Source organism: Lissotriton helveticus, chromosome 5_1, assembly GCF_964261635.1.
Source record: "Lissotriton helveticus chromosome 5_1, aLisHel1.1, whole genome shotgun sequence".
In the NCBI taxonomy this organism is placed as follows: Eukaryota; Metazoa; Chordata; class Amphibia; order Caudata; family Salamandridae; genus Lissotriton; species Lissotriton helveticus.
In genome coordinates this window covers 1597347001-1597355178 of record NC_136065.1, presented here as the reverse complement: position 1 = coordinate 1597355178, position 8178 = coordinate 1597347001, and the positions used below count along the sequence as shown (strand labels likewise).

Sequence of the window (8178 nt, the reverse complement as noted above, 5' to 3'; positions counted from 1 at the left end):
ATAACAGTCTCAGGGGGAGCAGGAGAAGAGGATAAAAGCAATTTAGCGGCGAATTTGTGAATAGGAGTGGGAATAGAGGAGGGTTTGCGCGAGAAAGAAAGATATTCAGCAATAGAAAAGGGGGAAAGGAAAAGGCGTTCAAGTTTAGCCCATAAGGGGCAGGGGGAAGTCGGGTCCTGCAACCAGAGGGAAGCCTGTCGTAATAGAAACGCCTTATGGTAAACTGGGAAATCTGGGAAGTTCACTCCACCTTCTGATTTGGGACGAATAAGTCGAGCAAGGGACATTCTAGGTTTTTTGTTGCTCCAGAGAAAAGATGCCAAAATTGAGTTCATTCTCCTGAAAAATTTGGAGGGAATGGAGACAGGAATATTGGAAACAGTGTAGAGGACTATGGGAGGTAGCATCATTTTGATTGTATCAAGGCGGCCCCACCAAGATAAGTAAAGAGGATGCCATCTAGATGTTAAGTTTAATAGTTTTTGAATGCATTTATTCAAACAAAGGGAGACTGTGTCAGAAATAGAGGGGGTAATATGAAGGCCAAGGTATTTGATGTGTGAGGAGCTCCATGTAAAGTTAGAGGTACTAAAATCAGGCTTAAAAGTGAACTTCGTCAAGGACAAAATCTCACACTTGTCATTGTTAAGCTTGTAACCAGATATCTGGGAATAATCTCTTACGTCAGCTAGAAAGGCAGGAATAGATTCAGTTGGATTGGAAATGAAAAGTGAAATATCATCTGCATACGTGGCAAGCTTAACTTGGGAATCTAAGGTATGAAAGCCATGGATGTTAGGGTTTTGATGAAGTTTGGATAGAAAAGGTTCTAGAGCCAAATTAAAAAGAAAAGGGGACAGGGGACAACCTTGACGCACTCCTCTCCCTAAATCAAAAAAGGAGGAGACTAGACCATTGGCACAAACTGCCACACGGGGATTGGAATACAATAAGGAAACCAAAGAGATAAATTTGGGGCCAAAACCAAACCATTTGAGGGTGTGAAACAGATAGGCCCACTCAACCCTATCAAAGGTTTTCTCAGCATCTAGAGCAATTGCTGCAAGGGCACTAGGTAATTTATGAGATTTTGTTAAAACATTAAACCAAAGTCTAGTATTATCTGTAATGAATCTGCCCTTGTTGAAGCCCGATTGTTCCTCGCCTAAAAGATCTGGAAGTAGGAGGTCAAGACGTGCTGCAAGTGATTTAGCGAATATCTTGTAGTCAATGTTGACCAAGGAAATGGGCCTATAGATCTTACAATATTGAGCATCTTTCCCTTCCTTGGGTATGAGGCATATATGAGCATCAGAGAAAGAACCTGAGGAAGCGCCTTGGGCAAGAAAAGAGTAGGAGAGGGTGTAGTTTTGGAAGAAGGAGTTTTGAAAAATGGAGAAAGAATTCAACAGTAAGGCCATCAGGTCCAGGGGCTTTGTCCGGAGTGCTAAAAGTAATTCATGTTGAGAAATATCTAATTCTAGAGAAGACAGATCAAGAGGGAAATGGTCCGGTTTATGTATGGTAGAGAAGAAATGATTTAAAGATTGGATAGAGGTTTGAGTTTCAGAAGAGTACAAAGTTTTGTAGAAAGAGGAGAATTCAGTGAGGATGTCTGCATCTTTGTGTTGAAGAATAGAATGAGCGTCGTAGATGGACTTAATATTCAGTTTGTTGTGCTTAATTTTCAAATAATTGGCTAAAATTTTCCCAGCCTTATTTCTGCCACCATAGAATTTTGCACTGGATTTCAATAAATATAGGGAAGCATCCTCTCTAGATTTTTTGTTGAAATTCATTTTGGCATTAACAAGAGCTGTTAAACTGTCTTGTGAATGGGAGGTAAAATAAGCGTGTTCCAATTTCTTGATATCGTGAAGAAGGTCTCCTGTAATTTTACTGGCAAATTTCCGTTTCTTTGCAACATAACCAATTATAAAATCTCTTGCCGCAGCCTTAAAGGCATCCCAGATGGTATGTTTGGGGGATGGAGGAGGTATCATTAAACAAAAAAAATTAATCGAAAAATTCGATGAAGGAAGTGGTGAATTTAGGATCTAATAAGAGGGCGTTATTAAAACGCCATCTCTTCGGACCAACAGGTTTAGGAAGTATATCAATATGTGCCGTGGTAGGAGCATGGTCTGCAAATAAAATAGGACCAATTTCGGCATTAGTAAGAATTGGGGAAATATTGTGAGTAACAAAAATATAATCAATCCGGGATTGGGAATGATGGCATGGGGAATAAAAAGTAAACACTCTCGTTGTCGGATTACACAGACGCCAAGCGTCAATGAGCTTATGTTGAGAGATAGCTTGAGAAAATAGCTTATGAGATTTATTTGGAATATAGGGAGTCTTGGAATTCCGGTCAAGGAAAGGATCAAGGGGTTGATTACAGTCACCTGCTAAGATGAGGTTGTCATCAACAAATCTGGTGATATGTTGGGAAAAGTCATGCCAAAAAGCAGGATCACCACCAATGGGAGCATAAACATTGAGAAGGGAAATTGGAACACCCTTTAGAGACAGTTTAACATATATCCAAAGACCTTCATCATCTGATTCCTGAACAATTAGGGAATGGGAAAGGGTTTTACGACACAAGATGACTACACCATTTCGTTTACCATCACCCTGGGAATAATAAGCCTCACCCACCCATCCTCTTTTAAGTTTAGCCGATTCCGCATCAGATAAATGGGTTTCTTGTAAAAAAGCAATATCCACATTTAATTTGGCTAGGTGAGTTAGGATTCTTTGCCTCTTAATCGGAGAATTGATGCCCTTAACATTCCATGTAATTATTTTCAATGACATAATATAGAAAATAGAAAAATAAAAAGAGCAGTAGCATCATGAGTAGAAGAGCCCATGAGAGAAAGTGAACTGAAGAGAAGAAATGATCATTAATGCCAGAAAGAAAGGAGAGAAGGAATAGGAGAAAAGAGGGAGATGCAAAAGATGAAGAGAAAAGAGTAGAGGGAGAAAGAGAAAAAGAGGGAGCAAGAAGAGAAAGGCAAATGTTAGCAAATAAGACAGTAAAGACCAAAAACGCAAGAAAGAAATATGTAGAAACAAGAGAGAATGGATCAAAATCTTGAGGATAAAGAACAAAAGGTGAGTAGAGAAAAAAAGACACCTTTAAGCACAGAAAAAATACAAAAGTTAGGGAGATAAGGACAGAAGAGTGATTAAACATGGTGAACAAGAAGAAAAACTGTACTTACGAGAGAGGGGGGAGCACAATCGGGAAGAGGATCAAACGAGAAGAAGAGGAGGAGGGGGTAGAGCCAACTAGGGAGGGTCGAGCGAACAGGGTCAACGAATAACCAACCAAGGGGACAACACGGAACGCGACATAGAACCTGTGAATAAAGAAGAATAACATTAGGAGACGAAATCACTGAAAATAAAAAGCCAAAAGGAGCCATGGAAGTTAAAAAAATAGACCACGGAGAGAGAACATGAAGGAAAAAGGGAATGAATGAATACAACAGCATACAGGAGTAAGAAGCGTAACTGTCAAACATGTAAAATCAAATGAAGGAGGGAAAACAACAACAAGTATCAACCATCAAAATAGAGAGAGGATGCAAGAATCATGGAGGGAAAGAGGAAGATGGACCAGAAAGGTCCATATCAGCAGCTTGGCAGGAATTTAGGAAACTCTGGAGACGAACTGGATCCTCGTAGGTTGTCGTTTTGTTGTTGTAGGTAACCCTGAAAAAACACGGTTGAAAGAGACCATATCTGGCACCAATGGAGCGAAGAGTGGGTCTCATATCCAGGAAGGCCTGGCGTCGATTTGCCGTGGCTATTGCATAATCCTGTGCAAAGAACAAGGAGGATCCTGACCGGTTTAAACGAGGAGAGGCTCTAGCCGCTGAAAGAACCTTCAACAAGTCGGTGTATTCCAGAAAATACATGATGACGCCTCTTGATTTCGAAGAAGTGGAGGTAGGAGAGGGAGCCCTGCCAAGTCTGTGGGCTCTTTGTATGTTGAGCATGGTACCTTCCGGCAGATGCAAAAGGGTGGGAAGAAAGGATTTGAAAAAAGCAACGGGTCAGTCCCCTCGCAACCCTCCACTAGGCCGTAAATACGTAGGTTGTTGCGTCTATTTCGATTTTCCAACTCCTCCACCTGCTTTTGAAGAGACGCAACCTGTGAGTGCAAGTGGGAGACTTTAGACGAAGATTCCTGAAGAGAGGAAACACTGCGCTCCACTGAAGTGACTCTCGCATCCATTTGAGACCAAGTGTCGGTCAAGACCTGTAATTTGGCGTTGGTTTCTTCCATAAAAGGACGCAATGCTCTTATCTCCTCCAATAACAATTCCATGGATATGGCAGAGGCAGGATTAGATGGAGAAGGAGAGTCCTTTTTCAACCTTTTGGTAGTGCCTTTTCCTACAGTCTGCGCAGATTGCTCCATTGAGGAATGTTGTGGGTGGGCAGAAAATGGCTGAGAAACTTCCAACTGGGCAAAAGCTGAGAAAACCTTGGAATTTTTAATGAAAATATGCTGTGAAGGCTTAGTAACTCCGTGCGGTGTAAATTTGCCCATGTAAACTGGCCGTCAGAAGGAAAGGCAGCCAGATAGGAAATATGCAAATTGTCCGTGGAACACAAAACAGCTTGATGGGGATATGTGTCGTAGAAAAAAGAATAATAGTGACTGAAGTAATGAGGAGAGTGAGGCAAATCAGCAGCTGTATAAGAAAAGTTCAGAAGAATAATACAGTTCAGCAAATGGTCGTCATCATTGGAGAGCTGAGGGAGCTTAAGGCAGTATTCATAACTGTCAAAAAAGAACAGCAACAGCCAGGAAACGAAGCATGTCACAAGTGGTGAAAATAAGGCTCAGCATACATTAGGTGTGAGACTGTAGGCATGGGAAAGGCTGTCATATGAAGCTGCGCGCGTACCTTAAATGCAGCCTCGGCACCTCAGGAATCCAAAATCCAAAATGGCGGCCGCGGCCGTGTCAGAGCCGCGGCTGTAACTCTGATGGCCGAAATAGCGGGAGCGAAGGTCTTGTAAGCGCCGCAATGGAGCTCAGTGTGTGCACGCCATGTTCCGATGTGGGGACCCGCTTATAACGAGTCAGGAGAAGGTCACGAACCGCTAGTTCCCCTCAGCGGGATCAGATCGCCGACACCTACGCCGCCATCCACAATGGGCCCTAAGCCACGCCCCCATCATCACTTATATTCTTGTTTTTTTCTAAGCTTATGAAACAAGGACATTGAAATCCCTACTCCATGAACTGAACCGAATGGTACAATAGAACATCATAACATTCACAAACTGTATGGAAGCAGCAAACCAGAAGAAGTCTGAAATGACTGGTGAAAGAAAAATGCTTTAGATAAACAGTAGCTGGTAAATCAGGAAACAGCATACTTATCCCAACGGACTAAAGTTCTCTACATATACTTCAAGTTATTCCTCGGGTGGGATAATCCTTGCCTCTGTATCCTTAATAGAATTGGAACTTTCCTTCACAATAGCTAGGAACATTTACATTCTATGTAAGGACCAGTGGCTCGGATTATGCTCATATTTAAAGCTTACTGACTACCAATGATGCAACCTCCATCACTGGTATGAAATAAGATAATTGGAAGATTGATTCTCAGGACCAAATACTGACTCTTTAAGTATCCTCCAGGAGATTCCCAAGGGAAAAGGCCACGGAGGCCCTTGCAGAGTGAGCACCAGAAATTGAGATGTCAATCCCCACCTCCATTAAAACCCACCAAACCATCTAGCGACAGTAGGGGGAGTGCATTTGAATTCCTTCTGAATCATCAACACTTTCCTGTGAGGAAGTCTTAGTGTGTGTTCCACTGATTCAATGAGGAAACCCAGGAAACACATTTATTAAGAAGGATAGAACTCGGACTTCCATTAGTTGATAAGGAAGTCGAGATCCTGCAGGAGATTGCATGCCATTGCCAGTTCTTCTTAAAGTCGTCCCACATCCTGATGTAGGAATTAGATGTCGTCCAGATAAGTTATCATTTGACTCACCCTGGATCATAGAAACACTACCATTGGTTTAAACACTTTGGTGAAGCATCAGAGTGGGGAATGGAGGCACTATGAACTCATAGACCTGCCCTTGCCAGCTAACAGGACCACATTATTTTGTGCATGCTGGCTGTGTTCTAGCACGTATTTACCCTCTCGACCCCGTCAGCGATCTGTTGCTTATCCCGCCCCTCCTGCTAGACAAAAAAGCATTTGCAATGCAATAGGTCTCGCATTTACGCGAGTTTAAGTTATTGGCATTGTAAATGACAAAGCCTTTTATTTATGTTTTAAAAACGAAAACATAAATAAAAGGCATTGTCATTTACAATGCCAGTAGCTCAATCACGTGTACATGCGAGACCTATTGCTTTCCAAATGCTTGTTTCTAAAGGAAACGCATGCAGTGGTAATCCACATAGTGATCTCTCAATGTGCAGAGTCCAAAGAAATACATACTGGGAACAGCCAAAAATGTGCAATTTTCTATAAAACGTAAATTTAAAGTGCCGCATTTAGTTAGGTTGATATATAAAAAATAAAGACACAATTAGGATTATTTTTATAAAACACAGTCCAAACCAAAAGATCAAAAGAATGAGTTAAAGCTTTCTAGGAGTCAGGAATATCCCTTGCAATTTACGTGGTGATGTTTGCAGCAGATGCCTAACCAACTGATCTCTTTTACTGTACTTGGTGCTTGTGTTAAAAAAAAACTTGCAATACCCAATCAAATATCATACAGATCTAGTGGGGTTTTTACCATCAGTTTGCAGAACATTACATTGCTGCAATAAGTGTATTAACCAGCTCAGCTACTAACCAGTTTTCTAACCTGAAATGTGTAGATTACGAATTTAAGCACGGATCGGATTTTCACACTGATTAAACACTTCATTTAAAACGCCATTCACCCATTTAGAAAGTTTAGCACTTACTTTAACACAATATATACTCCATTATTACAATGCACCTCCAGTTCTAGCTCAGACGGGTAATGTGTACAGTCTTAACAAAAATGGGACGGCACACGTCAGACCTATGCATTAAAAACACACTCATCATTTGCAAGAACCAGAAGGATCGAAAATTCATGCCTACGGAGTAACACCAGAGAATGTGATCCTCTCATGAAGCCCACTTAAGTGGCATAGCAGTAATTGTTATAAGCCAGTCAGACGTCATCAAACAAATGGACATTCTCGGATTCATAATGGTGGTGTCTTTCAATGGTGCAGTATAAAGTACGGAGAGCTGGATTTATTTTTATATTCAGTGGTTGGCACTTTACCACAAGAAGCTGAAGGTCGTGGAACCTAGACCAGTAAGTTTGTGAATATCCCTTTCCATTGGCGCGCACTGCACTTTGGATGCAAGGCGCTAGACTAGGACGGCTGTCTTCAGTTGTGAGTGAGGAACTAGTTGACTGAGTGCGATGGCCGAGCTCTGGAAACATGGGTTAAAATATAAATATTCCAGCTTAGGGCGTGCAGTGCCTTCCGTGTCTCCATGCAAAGAATGAGGAGCTTTGAGTGCAGTACCCAAGTTCTGGAAGTACGGACCGGCCTGTAAATGGCTCCGCTTAAAGAGCGCACTGTTTGCATTAAACAAGGCGCTCTGAGTGCGCCGCTGTGGGAGGTTGGGCAAGTCTGCAGGGTACAGGGTCAACTGCGGTGTATTGTTTACACAGCAGAGCTTGCGCTGAGCTAATTGTTCTTAAAGGCTCACAGCCTTGTAGGACAGTCAAAACACAGCTTCTAAACTAGCGCTCCGAGCGGTGATTTTCAGCAACGGGCGAGGCAGGGACACCGGTCTCTGCCGGCAGCTCTTCAGCCTTATAGCAAGGGCATGAGAGACTACCTGCACAGCCCTCTGTTCCTGTCCGCGTGGCTCCGCTGTGATGCTGGAGCCCGGGATTGATTGAAATGGAGGAAGGATAGAGAGCGGTGGTGTGGAGGAGCAGGGTAAATAAATACTAGAATGAAAGCAGAACCAGCGCGGCGCTCATGAAAGGGAGCCACGCTGATAAAAATGCCTCATACAGCAGCACAACGGTATACACCCGTTACGACGCAACTTTTACTCCGCACTACCATTACAACGCGGGCATTACAACGCATGACATTACAACGCATTGCG

General features: G+C 42.5%; 1 non-coding gene across 1 annotated transcript; it reads right to left on the bottom strand.

The window, feature by feature from the left end:
• Positions 1-7023: 7023 nt before the first annotated feature.
• On the bottom strand, positions 7024-7123 carry LOC144756996 (small nucleolar RNA U13). The gene has a single exon (XR_013595464.1). It is a non-coding gene; the product is annotated as a small nucleolar RNA U13 (small nucleolar RNA).
• Positions 7124-8178: the final 1055 nt, after the last annotated feature.